This window comes from Micromys minutus (assembly GCF_963924665.1).
Source record: "Micromys minutus genome assembly, chromosome: 11".
Classification (NCBI taxonomy): domain Eukaryota; kingdom Metazoa; phylum Chordata; class Mammalia; order Rodentia; family Muridae; genus Micromys; species Micromys minutus.
Window position 1 is genome coordinate 22,964,749 of NC_137980.1, and position 16,434 is coordinate 22,981,182.

The window sequence follows — 16,434 nt, forward strand, 5'->3', positions numbered from 1 at the left end:
AGAAATTGACACAATAAAGAAAACGCTAAAAGAGATAACCCTAGAGTCAGAACACCAAAAAAAGAAATCAGGAGTCACAGAAGCAAGCATTTCCAATAGATTACAAGAGATCGAAGAGAGAATCTCGGGGGCAGAAGACAACATTGAAAACATAGACAAAACAGCCAGAGAAGATGCAAAAAACAAAAAGCTCCTAACCCAAAATGTCCAGGAAATCCAAGACACAATGAGAAGACCGAACCTAAGGATAATAGGAATAGAAGAGGGAGAAAAGTATCAACTAAGAGGCACAGTAAATATCTTCAACAAAATCATAGAAGAAAACTTCCCTACCCTCAAGAATGAGATGACCATGAGCATAAAAGAAGCCTTCAGAACTCCAAATACGTTGGACCAGAAAAAAAAATACCTCCCGACACATAATAGGAAAAACATCAAGTGCCCAAAGTAAAGAAAGAATACTAAAAGCAGTAAGGAAAAAAGGTCAGGTAACAAATAAAGGCAGACCAATCAGACTCACACCCGATTTCTCAACAGAGACTATGAAAGCTAGAAGAGCCTGGACAGACATCATGCACACCCTAAGAGAGCACAAGTGCCAGCCCAAGCTGCTATACCCAGCAAAACTATAAATCACCATCAATGGAGAGATGAAGATATTTCAAGACAAATCAAAATTCACACAATATCTGACCACAAACCCAGCACTACAACGAATAATAGGTGGAAAACCCAATACAATGAGGGAAAATACAGCCTAGTAAAAACAAGAAAACTCCTAAACAAGAAAAGTAAAAGAAAAAAAAAAAACACAGACACAACTCAACCCACAAAAGCAATAATGGCAGGAAACAGAAACAACTATTCCTTGATATCTATTAACATAAATGGTCTCAACTCCCCAATAAAGAGACATAGACTATCAGACTAGATACATAAACAAAATCCAGCCTTTTCCTGCATACAGGAAACTCATCTCAGAGACAGAGACAGACACTATCTCAGAGTAAAAGGGTGGGAAAAAAACATCCAAGCAAACAGCTCCAAGAAGCAAGCTGGAGTGGCTATTCTAATATCGAATAAAGTAAATTTCCAACCAAAAGTTATCAAAAAAGATAAGGAAGGACACTTTTTACTCATTACCGGGGAAATCTGTCAGGAGAAACTCTCAAGTCTTAACATATATGCTCCAAATAAAAAATCACCCACATTCATAAAAGAAACCCTACTAAAGCTCAAAAAATACATTTCACCCCAAACAATAATAGTGGGAGACTTTAATACCCCACTCTAACCAATAGACAGATCAGGGAAACAGAAACTAAACAAGGACACTGCAAAACTAGCAGAGACTTTGAACCAACTAGAATTAATAGATATATACAGAACATACTATTGCAAAGTAAAAGAATACACCTTCTTCTCACCACCCCATGGCACCTTCTCGAAAATTAACCACATAATTGGATACAGAACGAGCCTCCATCGATATAAAAAGATTGAAATATTCCTATGCATCCTCTCAGATCACCATGGTCTACGGCTGGTCTTTAACAACAACAAAGACAACAAAAAGCCCACATACACATAGAAACTAAACAACGCTCTGTTAAAGGATAGCAGGGTCAAAGAAGAAATAAAGAAAGAAATTAAGGATTTTCTAGAATTCAACAAAAACGAAAACACAACATACCCAAACCTAAGGGATGCAATGAAAGCATTATTGAGAGGAAAACTCATAGCCCTAAGTGATTCCAAAAAGAAACTGGAGAGAGCTCACATCATCAACCTGACAATACAGCTCAAAGCCCTAGAACAAAAGGAAGCAGATATACACAAAAAGAGTAGACGGCAAGAAATAATAAAAATTGGGGCAGAAATAGACCAAATAGAAACAAAAAGAACCATTGAAAAAATCAACAAAACCAAGAGTTGGTTCTTTGAGAAAATCAACAGGATTGATAAACACCTAGCCAGACTAATTAGAGGGCAAAGAGAGAGTATCGAAATTAACAAAATCAGAAAGGAAAGTGGAGACATAACAACTGAAACTGAGAAAATTCAAGAAATCATCAGATCCTACTACAAAAACTTATACTCCACAAAATTGGAAAATCTGGAGGAAATGGACGAATTCCTAGACAGATACAAGGTCCCAAAGTTAAACCAGGAACAAGTAAACCATCTAAATAACCCTATAACACCTAAAGAAATAGAAGAAGTCATCAAAAGCCTCCCAACCAAAAATGCCCAGGTCCAAATGGGTTCAGTGCAGAATTTTATCACACATTTATTGCGAACAAAACAACAATACTCTCCAAACTTTTCCAAAATTTAGAATCAGATGGAATATTACCCAACTCATTTTTTGAGGCTACAATAACCCTCGTACCTAAACCACACAAAGACCCTACAAGAAAAGAGAAATTCAGACCAATCTCACTTATGAACATTGATGCAAAAATACTCAACAAAATCCTTGCAAACCAAATTCAAGAACACATCAAAACGATCATTCATCATGACCAAGTAGGCTTCATCCCTGGGATGCAGGGATGATTTAACATAAGGAAATCCATCAACGTAATCCACCATATAAACAAACTCAAAGACCAAAATCACATGGTCGTCTCACTAGAGGTTGAGTAAGCATTCAACAAAATCCAACACCCTTTCATGTTAAAAGTCCTGGAAAGAACAGGAATCCAAGGCCCATACTTAAACATAATAAAAGCAATATACAGCAAACCAACAGCCAACATCAAACTTAATGGCGAAAAAATTGAAGCAATCCCACTAAAATCAGGGACTCGACAAGGCTGCCTACTCTCCCCCTACCTATTCAACATAGTACTGGAAGTCCTGGCCAGAGCGATTAGACAGCAAAAGGAGATCAAGGAGATACAAATCGAAAAGGAAGAGATAAAAACATCAGTCTTTGCCGATGACATGATAGTGTACTTGAGTGACCCCAAAAATTCCACCAGAGAACTCCTACAGCTGATAAACAAGTTCAGCCAAGTGGCTGGATACAAAATTAACTCAAACAAATCAGTAGCCTTCCTATACTCATAGGACAAACATGTGGAGAAAGAAATTAGGGAAAAGGTACCCTTCACAATTGTCACAAAAACTATGAAATACCTTGGTGTTACTCTAACTAAGCAAGTGAAGGACCTGTATGACAAGAACTTCAAACCTCTAAAGAAAGAAATTGAGGAGGATCTCAGAAAATGGAAAGATCTCCCATGCTCATGGATTGGAAAAATCAACATCTTAGAAATGGCCATCCTACCAAAAGCAATCTACAGATTCAATGCAATCCCCATCAAAATTCCAACCCAGTTCTTCATGGAATTGGAAAGATCAATGTGCAATTTCATATGGAATAACAAAAGACCTAGAATAGCGAAATCCATCCTCAACAACAAGAAAACATTTGCGGGAATCACTATCCCTGACCTCTAGCTATATTACAAGGCAATTGTGCTGAAAACTGCATGGTACTGGTGCAGAAATAGGCATGTGGATCAATGGAATAGAATAGAAGATCCAGAAATGAGCCCTCATGTATATGGTCCCCTGATTTTTGACAAAGGAGCCGTAAACATTCAATGGAAAAAGGACAGCCTATTCAACAAATGGTGCTGGTCCAACTGGCAATCAGCATGCTAAAGAATGAAAATAGACCCTTTCTTATCTCCTTGTACAAAGCCCAAGTGTAAGTTGATCAAAGATCTCCACATTAAACCAGATACACTGAAACTATTCGATGAGAAAGTAGGGAAAACTTTAGAACATATAGGCACAGGAGAAAATTTTCTGAACAAAACACCAATGGCTCAAGCTCTAAGGTCAAAGATTAAGAAATGGGACTTAATGAGATTGCAAAGTTTCTGTAAGGCTAAGGACATTGTCAAGAAAACAAAAGGGCAGCCAACAGAATGGGAAAAGATCTTTACCAGCTCCACATCAGATAGAGGCCTAATATCTAAGGTGTACAAAGAACTCAAAAAGCTAGACACCAGAGAATCAAATAACCCTATTAAAAATGGGCTACAGAGCTAAACAAAACGTTCTCAGTTGAGGAATATCGAATGGCTGAGAAATATCTGAGGAAGTGCTCGACATCCTTAACTATCAAGGAAATGCAAATCAAAACAACCCTGAGATTCCACTTCACACCAGTCAGATTGTCCAAGATCCAAAACTCAGATGACAGCAGATGCTGGCAAGGCTGCAGAGAAAGAGGAACACTTCTCCACTGTTGGTGGGGCTGCAAGCTAATACAACCACTCTGGAAATCTGTCTGGCGATACCTCAGAAAATTGGATATAGTACTACCTGAAGACCCGCTATTCCACTTCTGGGCATATACCCCAGAGACACTTTAATACACAACAAAGATATATGTACCACAATGTTCATAGCAGCTCTATTTATAATAGCCAGAATTTGGAAAGAACCCAGATGTCCTTCAGAAGATAATTGGATACAAAAATTGTGGTACATTTACACAATGGAATACTACTCAGCCACCAGAAACAATGACTTAACCAAAATCTTAAGGAAATGGCTGCATCTAGAGAATATCATCCTGAGTGAGATAACCCAGTCACAAAAGAACAGACATAATATGCAGTCACTGATATTGGGATGCTAACCCCAGAGGCTTGCACTCCCCCAGAAACAACTCACAGACTGTATGAAGTCCAAGAAATAAAGAAAACAAAACAAAACAAGAAAAATATTTACAAAACAAAAAAACTTTAACTATTTCGATGTTACATTTTGTTTTACATGTACTTTAGCTCATTGTAACTATTAAGTTTTCAAGGCATACAATCAAACCTTGTAAAAAATCAAGGACTGACTAAAAAAATATATTCATATAGTTTTATGTAAAAATTATGTTAAAATCTGAAAAAAGTACTGACAAAAAATGTATAATTTCAAGCAAAAAATGCTTCAAATCTGTACATTTATCTTTGTTTTGTAAAATAAAGTTGTTTTAAAAAAAATAAAATAAAATAAAATAAAATAAATTATATGAGGGAAGTCTGGATCCTGTCTTGGGTTCTCAGTATCATTAATAAAATAATTTAAGGACAGACACAAAAAAATAAATAAATAAATAGAGCTGCTATGAACATTGTGGTGCATGTATCTTTGTTGTATATTGGAGTGTCTATGGGGTAAATGCCCAGAAGTGGAATAACTGGGTCTTCAGGTAGTACTATGTGCATTTTTCTGAAGAACCGCCAGACTGATTTCCAGAGTGGTTGTATCAGATTACAACCCCACCAGCAGTGGAGAAGTGTTCCTCTTTCTCCACATCCTCGCCAGCATCAGTTGTCATCTGAATTTTGGATCTTGGCCAATCTGACTGGTGTAAGGTGGAATCTCAGGGTAGTATTGATTTGCATTTCCCTGATGGCTAAGGATGTCGAGCACTTCCTTAGATGTTTCTCAGCCATTCGATATTCCTCGATTGAGAACTTTTTGTTTAAGTCTGTACCCCATATTAATAGGGTTGTTTAATTCTCTGGTGTCTAGCTTTATGAGGTCTTTGTATACCTTGGATATTAGCCCTCCATTTGATGTGGGGTTGGTAAAGATCTTTTCCCACTCTGTTTGCTGCCATTTTGTTTTCTTGACAGTGTCTTTAGCCTTACAGAAAATTTGCAATCTCATTAAGTCCCATTTTTCAATCTTTAACCTTAGAGCTCGAGCCATTGGTGTTCTTTCAGGAAATTTTCTCCTGTTCCTATGTGTTCTAAGGTTTTCCCTACTTTCTCATCTAATAGTTTCAGTGTACCTGGTTTATTGTGGAGATCTTTGATCCAGTTACTCTAGAGCTTTGTACAAGAAGATAAGAAAGGGTCTATTTTCATTCTTCTGTATGCTGAGTGCCAGTTGGACCAAAACCATTTGTTGAATAGGCTGTTCTTTTTCCATTGAATGTTTACGGCTCCTTTGTCAAAAATCATGTGACCATATACGGGAGGGCTCATTTCTGGATCTTCTATTCTATTCCATTGATCCACATGCCTATTTCTGTACCAGTATCATGCAGTTTTTAGCACAATTGCCTTGTAATATAGCTAGAGGTCAGGGATAGTGATTTCTACAGATGTTTGCTTGTTGTTGAGGATGGATTTCATTATTTTGGATCTTTTGTTAGTCCAAATAAAACTACACATTATTCTTTCCATCTCAATGAAGAACTGGGTAGGAATTTTGATGGGGATTGCATTGAATCTGCAGATTGCTTTTGTTAAGATAGCCATTTTTTAAATGTTGGTCCTTCCATTACATGAGCATGGTAGATCTTTCCATTTTCTGAGATTTTCCTCGATTTCCTTCTTTAGAAGTTTAAAGTTCTTGTCATACAGGTCCTTCACTGCTTAGAGTCACACCTATGTATTTCATAGTTTTTGTGACTATTGTGACGGGTATCTTTTCCCTAATTTCTTTTTCCACGTTTGTTTTTTGAATATAGGAAGGCTACTGATTTGTTTTAGTTAATTTTCTATCCAGCCACATTGCTGAACTTGTTTATCAGCTGCAGGATTTCTCTGGTGGAAGTTATGGGGTCGCTTAAGTACACTATCATGTCATCTGCAAATACTGATGTTTTCACTTCTTCCTTTTCAATTTGTATCATTTGCTATCTAATTGCTCCAGCCAGGACTTCCAGTACTATGTTGAATAGGTAGGGGGAGAGTAGGCAGCCTTGTCTAGTTTTGATTTTAGTGGGATTGCTTCAAGTTTCCTACCGTTAATTTTGATGTTGGCTGTTGGTTTGCTGTATATTGCTTTTATTATGTTTAGGAATGGGCCTTGGATTCCTGTTCTTTCCAAGACTTTTAACATGAACGGGTGCTGAATTGTGTCAAATGCTTTCTCAGCATCTGTTGAGATGACCATATGGTTTTTTTCTTTGAGTTTGTTTATATGGTGGATTACATTGATGGATTTCCATTTGTTAAACCACACCTGCATCCCAGGGATGAAGCCTACTTGATCATGGTGAATGATTGTTTTGATGTGTTCTTGGATTCGGTTTACAAGGATTTTGTTGAGTATTTTTGCATCAATGTTCATAAGTGAGATAGGTCTGAAGTTCTCAATCCTTATAGGGTCTCTGTGTGGTTTAGGAACAAGGGTTATTGTAGCCTTAAAAAATGAGTTAGGTAGTGTTCCATCTGATTCTACTTTGTGGAATAGTATGAAAGGTGTTGGTATTATGTCATCAATAAATGTCTGATAGAATTCTGCACTAAACCCATCTGGACCTGGGTTTTTTTTTTTTTTTTTTTTTTTTTTGGGTTGGGAGGCTTTTTATAACTGCCTCTATTTCTTTAGGTGTTATGGGTTTATTTAGATAGTTTACCTGGTCCTGATTTAACTTTAGTATCTTGTATCTGTCTAGGAATTTATCCATTTCCTCCAGGTTTTCTAGCTTTGTTGAGTATAGGCTTTTGTAATAGGATTTGATGATTTCTTGAATTTCCTCAGTTTCAGTTGTTATTTCTCCACTTTCCTTTCTGATTTTGTTAATGGATACTCTCTCTTTGCCCTCTAGTTAGTCTGGCTAAGGGTTTATCAATCGTGTTGATTTTCTCAAAGAACCAGCTCTTGGTTTTGTTGATTCCTTCAATGGTTCTTTTTGTTTCTATTTGGTCTATTTCTGCCCTAAGTTTGATTATTTCTTGCCATCTACTCCTCTTCGGTGTATCTGCTTCCTTTTGTTCTAGAGCTTTCAATTGTGCTGTCAGGTTGCTAGTGTATGATCTCTCCAGTTTCTTTTTGGAAGCACTCAGAGCTATGAGTTTTCCTCTCGGCACTGCTTTCATTGCATCTCATAGGTTTGGGTATGTCGTGTTTTCATTTTCATTGAATTCTAGAAAATCCTTAATTTCTTTCTTTATTTCTTCTTTGACCCTGCTATCGTTTAATAGAGCATTGTTTAGTTTCCATGTGTATATGGGCTTTTTGTTGTCTTTGTTTTTATTAAAGACCAGCCTTAGACCATGGTGATCTGTAAGGATGCATGGGAGTATTTTGATCTTCTTGTATCGACTGAGGCTCATTCTGTGTCCAATTATGTGGTCAAATTTTGAGAAGGTGCCCTGAGGTGCTGAGAAGAAGGTGTATTCTTTTGTTTTAGGATGATATGTTCTGTAGATATCTATTAATTCCATTTGGTTCATGGTCTCTGCTAGTTTTGCAGTGTCCTTATTCAGTTTCTGATTCCATGATCTGTCCATTGGTGAAAGTGGGGTATTAAAGTCTCCCACAATTATTGTGTGGGTTAAAATGTATTTTTGAGCTTTAGTAGAGTTTCTTTTATGAATATGGGTGCTTTTGTATTTGGAGCATATATGTTAAGGCTTGAGAATTCCTTCTGACAGATTTCCCCTGTAATGACTAAAAAAAAAAAAAAAAAAAAAAAAGTATCCTTCCTTATCTTTTTTGATAACTTTTAATTGAAAATCTACTTTATTCAATATTAATGGCCACTCCAGCTTGCTTCTTGGGGCCATTTTCTCGGAAGGTTTTTTTCCCAACACTTTATTCTGAGATAGTGTCTGTCTTTGTCTCTGAGATGAGTTTCCTGTATGCAACAAAATGCTTGGCTTTGTTTATGTATCCAGTCTGATAGCCTATATCTTTTTATTGGGGAGTTGAGCCCATTTATGTTAATAGATATCAAGGAATAGTGGTTGCTGTTTCCTGCTATTGTTGCTTTGGTAGGTTGAATTGTGCCTGTGTGTCTTTATTCCTTTAGTTTTCTTGCTTGGAAATTTTCTTGTTTTTACTATGAGGTGGTTCCCCTCTTTGTATTGGGCTTTCCACTTATAATTAATTGTAGTGCTGGGTTGAGGTCATATATTGTGTGAATTTAGTTTTGTCTTGGAATATCTTTGTCACGCCATCCATGGTGATTGAGAGTTTTGCTGGGTATAGCAGCTTGGGCTGACACTTGTGCTTTCTTAGGGTCTGCATGATGTCTGTCCAGGCTCTTCTAGCTTTCATAGCCTCTGTTGAGAAATCAGGTGTGATAATGATTGGTCTGCCTTTATATGTTACATGACCTTTTTTCCTTACTGCTTTTAGTATTCTTTCTTTGCTTTGGGCACTGGGTGTTTTGAATATTATGTGTTGGCAGGAATTTTTTTTCTGGTCCCACATACTTGGAGTTCTGTAGACTTCTTTTATGCAGACAGCAAACTTCAGTAACCATTTTCATGTAAGAAAGGTGATAGATTACTAAGGTTAAAATAATTTCTTGCACAGTTTTAGAATTTGTGCAAGAAAAACAGCTATTTCTCTCTAATATCTCTTTAGGCATTGTCAACTCCAGTCCTTCAAGTACCTAAGAAATCAAAGTACCAACCTTTTAAATGCTTTTGCATAATTTTTAACTCTCTAATTTGTGCTTCCTATCCTAGCAAGTCTATGGCCTGATACACTCTCCTTCAGATACTATTTGTTTCTAGACCATATTCACGCCTTTCTCTTATAAGATAAAACCATTTATCATTTGCTTATTTTCTTTATTATTATTTTTATTATTGTTTTCATTACTTTTACTTTTTAACATCAGATATTGCCCCCACCAATTTTCCCTCCCACAGTTCCTTATCCCATTCAACCTCCCCCATCTACAAGAGGATGTTACACACACACACACACACACACACACACACACACACACACACACACACACCAGATCTCCCTACTCCCTGGGGCCCCAAGTCCCTTAAGGGTTAGGCATGACTTCTCTCACTGAGGGCAGAATAATCATTCTTCTGCTGTATGTGTGTCAAGGGATGCAGACCAACTAGTGTATGCTGCCTGGTTTGTGGCTCAGTGTTTTAGAGACCCCTATGTTCAGGTTAGCTGAGACTGCTTGTGTTCCTATATGTTCCCCTCATCCTCAGCTTCTTCCAGCTTTTCCCTAATTCAACCACATGGGTCCCTGACTTCAGTCCAATGGTTGAGTTTCAGTACGTGCATCTGTCCCAGTCAGCTGCTGGTTAGGCCTCTCAGAGGACATCTGTGCATTGCTAGTGTCTGTAAGCACACCATAACATCCAAGTTAGGACTTGAAGCCTCCCTTGAGATGTATAGCAAGTTGGACAAGTCACTGTATTAGGTTCATGCATTTCCTAATAGTTCCAAATTTAAGCCCAAGTCTGGCAATGAACTATTTCTACAAGATACCATATACCATTTTACAGCCTCTGAGGTAATGTTATCTAAACCCATTCCCGTGGCACTAAAGGACAAGGGAAACATATTTTGTCTTTCTCCACAGCCTCATGACCTCCTCTATTCCTCATTACTGAGACCCACATTATTCTCATTTATTATGGAATGATTACCTCTAAGTAAAAGGGGAGAAATAATCCCTAGATAGAGAGATTGAAAGTAAAATAGCTTATCACCTTGTACAAAGCTCAAGTCCAAGTGGATCAAACATTTCAACATAAAACCAGGTACAGTGAAACTATTAGAAGAGAAAGTGGGGGAAAGCTTAGAACACATATGCACAGGGAAAATTTTCCTGAACAGAACACCAATGGCCTATGTTCTAAGACCAAGAATCAATAAATGGGACTTCATGAAACTGCAAAGTTTCTGTAAGGGTAAGGACGCTGTCAAGAAAACAAAATGACAGTCAACAGACTGGGAAAGGATCTTTACCAATTCCACATCGGATAGAGGACTAATATTCAATATATACAAAGAACTCAAGGAGGTAGACTCCAGAGAATCCAACAATCCTATTTAAAAATGGGGTACAGAGCCAAACAAAGAATTCTCAACTGAGGAATACCAAGTGACTGAGAAGCACCTAATGAAATGCTCAACATCCCGAGTCATTTGCAAAGCGCAAATTAAAACAACCTTGAGATTCCACCTCACATCAGTCAGAATGACTAAGATCAAAAACTCAGATGACAGCAGATGCTGGTGAGGATGCAGAGAAAGAGAAACACTTCTTCCCTATTGGTGGAGTTGTAAGCTGGTACAACCACTCTAGAAATCAGACTGGTGGTTCCTCAGAAAATTGGAAATAGTCCTACCTGAAGAGCCAGCTATTCCACTCCTGGGCATATACCCCAAAGATGCTCCAACATATAATAATGACACATGCTCCACCATGTTTATAGCAGCCTTATTTATAAGAGCCAGAAGCAGGAAAGAACCCAGATGTCCTTCAGTAGAGGAATGGATACAGAAAGTGTGCTACATTTACACAATGGAGTACTACTCAGCTATTAGAAACAATGACTTTCCAAGATTCCTGGGCAACTGAATAGAACTAGCGAATATCATTCTGAGTGAGGTAACCCAGTCACAAAAGAACACACATGATTTGCAGTTACTGATAATTGGATACTAGTCCCAGAAAGCTTTGAATACCCAAGAAACAAGTCACAGACCTTATGAAGCTCAAAAAGAAGGAAGGCCAAAATGTGGAATCCTCAGTCCTTCTTAGAAAAAATATTGTGTATTTATCATATTTTATTATGTAACAAATTTGTGAGCCATAATAATATTTTATAAAATAAATTATAAAACGTAAGTAAAAAAGAGAAGACAGCAAATCAGATACAGACCAACAACAGTCATAAGCACAAGGGGGATCAATGGCCTGGTAATGTTTCAGGGGCAGGAACTGTGTCACACCTACACCTCCACAACCATGTCTACCCAAGCACCTACTCAAGTACCTATAGTTGTTGAGATCTTGGAGCCTAAGGAAGAAAGAACTAAGGCTGTATCTCTAAACCAAACCAATTCTTGGTGCCTATCCTTATATCCATGAATAAGCATAGTTTCTTTGACTCACAATACAGATTTGTAATAGAGTTGTATGATTGCAAAAGCCTCAGTTTGTCAACATGTAATGAAATTAACTGTGGGGTACCCAACCCCATGCAATATATATACAGAATGACCCTTCCAACCCTGACTATGGGAACATCATATAAAGTGCCTGGAAGATGGTGAAACTTAGAGAACTAGAGTTTATTATGAGAGGCATTGTCTTCTCTGTAACAAAGAGCTGCTTCTATGATAACTTGACATCAAAAGTTGTCATGCCAAACAGAGGGATTATTTTTCACGTATCCACACACCTACATGGAGAATTCTGTACACTCATCTGATGCTGAAAGATGAAGATTCAGCCTTTTCCTATGGATTTTGAAACCTTCATCTATCTTTGGAATCAGGAATACATGGGTTGCAAGAACTACATAACGTGAGCTCCCTTAAACAGATATGTTTAGGAGAAATCTGATTACTTTATAATGTTGTGGAGTTCAATTATTAGACACTTTCACAGAATAGAAATAAATCTGGACTGTGTGGTCCTAGAATTTCCCTGGTATTTTAGCACGTATTCATTTTAAGAGAATAGAAAAAATTTTAAAGGTTCTCTGTTCAGGGTTGGAGAGATGTTATAGTGGGATTTTTCCATTAATTAATTTATTTAAGTATTTATTTATTTATTTGCTTTATATTCCATCTGCTGCCCCCTTGTCATACCCTCTCACACAGTCCCTCCCTCATCCCCCCTCTTTTCAGTTCAAAGAGTGACAGATACCCTGATTATCCCTCCACCCTGACACATCAGGACTCTGAAGAGCAAAGTTTATCCTCTACCACTGAGCCCAGACATGGCAGCCCAGCCAGGGGGTGGTGCATTGGTTTCAGCATTAGGAAAGCTGAGAACTACTTTCAGGCATTTGACACACATATGGGTATAGCTACCATCTTCTAAATACAGGTGCAACCGAGATACTGCATCTATGGCTCAGAAAATGCCACCGAGGATGACTGGGAAAGAATATAAAGTCCAGATACCATGTCATCTGCTGTAAAACACTCTACTAGAAAATGATGGCATTAACAAGACCAAAAAAACTGTAATATCAATGTACTTTTGAACATGAGGAAAGGACCTAATTTCATGGGGATCCCTGTTCAACTAGCAAAGAACTACCAATAGATAAGAACAGCTTGGAAAGGACAATTAACCTCTCCTATATATGAAGAGTGTGACTGCTTGTACAAGGCAGGGTTATCAGCCTTGACATGAAATACCCACCAACAAGTTCTCATCATTCCAGAGCAGTTGTTCTCAATCATCCTAATGTTGTGACTATATATATATATATTCCTCTTGTTGTGGTGATCCTCACCTATACATTTTCTGTTGCTACTTCATGACTATAATTGGGCCACTGTAATAAATTTTACACATTAAATAATACTCTTGTAGGTTAAAGTTGACCATTTGGGTTGTGGCCCACGGGTTGACAATGGATGTTTTAAAGCACCTTGCAAAAATCTAGAAAATGATTTGAATTTGTAGAAGAGAATTTGATAGGAAGAAAAAGAAAAAAAAACGTTTGCAGATAGATTTTTGTTGGGAGCTCTGTTGTGCCTTTCTCTGTGCCAAAATCATGTCATTTTTATAACTATTACTCTGTAATGTATCTTGAGGTCAGGGATGGTGATTTCCCCAGAAGTTCTTTTATTGTTAATAATGTTTTTCACTATCCTGGGTTCCTTGCCTTTCCAGGTGAATTTGATAAATGTTCTTTCCATGTCTTTGAAGAATTGTGGTAAAATTTTTTGTGGGGACTGCATTGAATCTGTAGATTGCCTTTGAAAGAATGGACATTTTTACTATGTTAATTTTGCCAATAAGTGACCATAGAAGATATCTCCATTTACTGGGATCTTTTGCGATTTCTTTCTTTAGATTCTTGAGGTTATTGTCATACAGATCTTTCATTTGTTTGGTTAGAGTTAACCCAAGATATTTTATATTATTTGTGGCTATTGAGATGGGAGTTGTCTCCTTAATTTCTTTTTCAGCCTATTTACCATTTGTATAAAGGAAGGCTACTAGTTTATTTCAGTAAAATTTAAATCCAGCCACTTTGCTGAAGTTGTTTATCAGCTAGAGAAGTTCTCTGGTAGAATTTTTGGGGTAACTTATGAATACCATCTTATCACCTGAAGACATTGATAACTTTATTTCTTCTTGGCCAAATATCTCTTTGATCTCTTTTGGTTGTCTTATTGTGCTAGCTAGCACTCTGAGTACTATATTGAAAAGATGTGGGGAGGGCAGGCATCCTTGTCTTGTTGAGGATTTTAGTGCAATTTTCTTCAAATATCTCTCCATTTAATTTGATATTGGTTGTTGGTTTACAGTAAATTGCTTTTATTATATTTAGGGCTGGGCCTTGAATTTTTTGATCTCTCCAATACTTTTAACATTCAGGTGTGTTGTATGTTATCAATTTCTTTTTCTGCATCTAAGGAGATGATTATGTGATTTTTTTTCCTTTTGATTTGCTTATATAATGAATTATATTAGTGGATTTTCATGTATTGAACCAACCTTGCATCCATGGGATGAAGCCTACTTGATTGTCGTGAATGATGGTTTTGATGTATTCTTGGACTCAGTTTGCAGGAATTTTATTGAGCATTGTTGCATCGATATTGATAAGCAAGATTGCTTTAAAGTCTCCTCCTTCTGTTGTTTGGGTCCTTGTGTGATTTACATTTCAGAGTAATTGTGGCTTCATAGAATGAATTAGGTAGTGTTCTTTCTGTTTTTATTTTATGGAACAATTTGAGAAATATTGGTATTACGTCTTCTTTGAAGGTCTGGTAGAATTCTACACTAAATCCATCTAGCCTTAGGTTTGGGGGTTGTTTGTTTTGTTTTTTGGTTGGTTTTTTGTTTTTGTTGTTGTTATTGTTGTTGTTTTGGTTTAGAGGTTTTTAGTGAATTCTTCTAATCTTTGTGGGATTTGGTCCTCTTTAGATAGTTCACCAGATTTAACTTTGTTATGTGAAATTTGTAAAGAAAACCATCCATTTCACCAAGACTTTCCAGTTTTGTTGACTATAAGCTTTTGGGGTATGATTTGATTTTTTTTTTAATTTCTTTAGTTTCTGTTGTTATGTCTTTCTTTTCATTTCTGATTTTGTTAATTTGGGTACTGCCTCTAGGCCCTTTAGTTGATTTGGCTAGGGGTTCATCTATCTTGTTGATTCTCTCAAAGAACCAGCTTTTGGTATATATATATATATATATATCTTCTTGCTGGTATTCTAAAAGAAGGCATAGGGATGATTAAAAGAATGTTTGAAACATAAAATTTTTTCTACAGTTGTAGCACTCTAGGCTCTGGTTGACTCCATTCCACTGCTGCCACTATACTTGGCAGTCATTCCATAGTTCTGGCATCTCCAACACTACAGGAACTTTTGCTGTAACCAGGCTTTCTCAATAACCTCCCATAGGATCTATTCATTGTGCCAAAGCCCACTTTCTATACATGAGCCATGCAATCCTGGGCCATTAACTTAGGCTGCACCTTCCCAGGGGGGATGTGGTCTTCCCAGGCATCTTATACTGCCAAATCACAGATACACTTGAAGACAGCTTCATTCCTTTAAACCTAGTACCAGCTGGGTAATTCTTACACATTACCAACCCAGCTGTAGCAGAAGGAACAACATTGGCTATCTCTGGAATGCAGCATCTTTTTGATCTGAGAAAACACTTACCAAAAGGTTTCACCTCACTGATGCTAGTCTCTCCTTTACTAATGTTAATTTCTTACCTGAAGCTAATGAGCATCAACTGTCTAGTAGTCAAGTAATCTATACTTGACTCTAATGCTAGTGTAACTAGGCAGAAGTTGCCTATATTTGCTCCTTGCTGGAGCTGAAATATGGCCGCCCCTTATTCTATTACTAGCTTTCTGTTTTCCAACTTTCTCACTTCTGGAGCTTGCCCTATAGATTGACGTTGAATACAAAGAACTGCATGGCTTTGTTTCCTTTATGCTGGAATTAGAGGCATGTAACACCAAGCTTAGTTATCAGCTTTTCTTCACCTAAAACAGGTTATATCTAAGACTGCCCTTGAGTTCAGAGATCTACTTGCTTTTGTGTCCTGAAATTAAATCTGTGCCTGTGCCTAAGCTTTTCATGGCCACTGTTTCTCAACATCTGTATCAAATTCCTATGTCTTCCAAACTCAATATCTGGATCATAAGTGGGCCATCTATTTATGAATTGTAGGTCATTCCAGATTAAAAATATAAACTATGCCTTGTTCAACTACAAACACAAACAATAAGCTTATCTGGGTGGGATCTTGCCCTGAGATCACATCTCCCTTAATCTCTTTATTTCCTTGAACACAGGATTCTGTTCCATTTCACTTTCTGGGGTCCCTTTATTACTATTATTTAAACAATATATTTCATACTTTCATTCTTTTTAACCTTGCTATGCTTGAACAGAGTATTCTTCATAACAGGCATGCATGACACAGGAGCTGAGAGTTCTCCATGTTCATCAGAATGCAGCTAA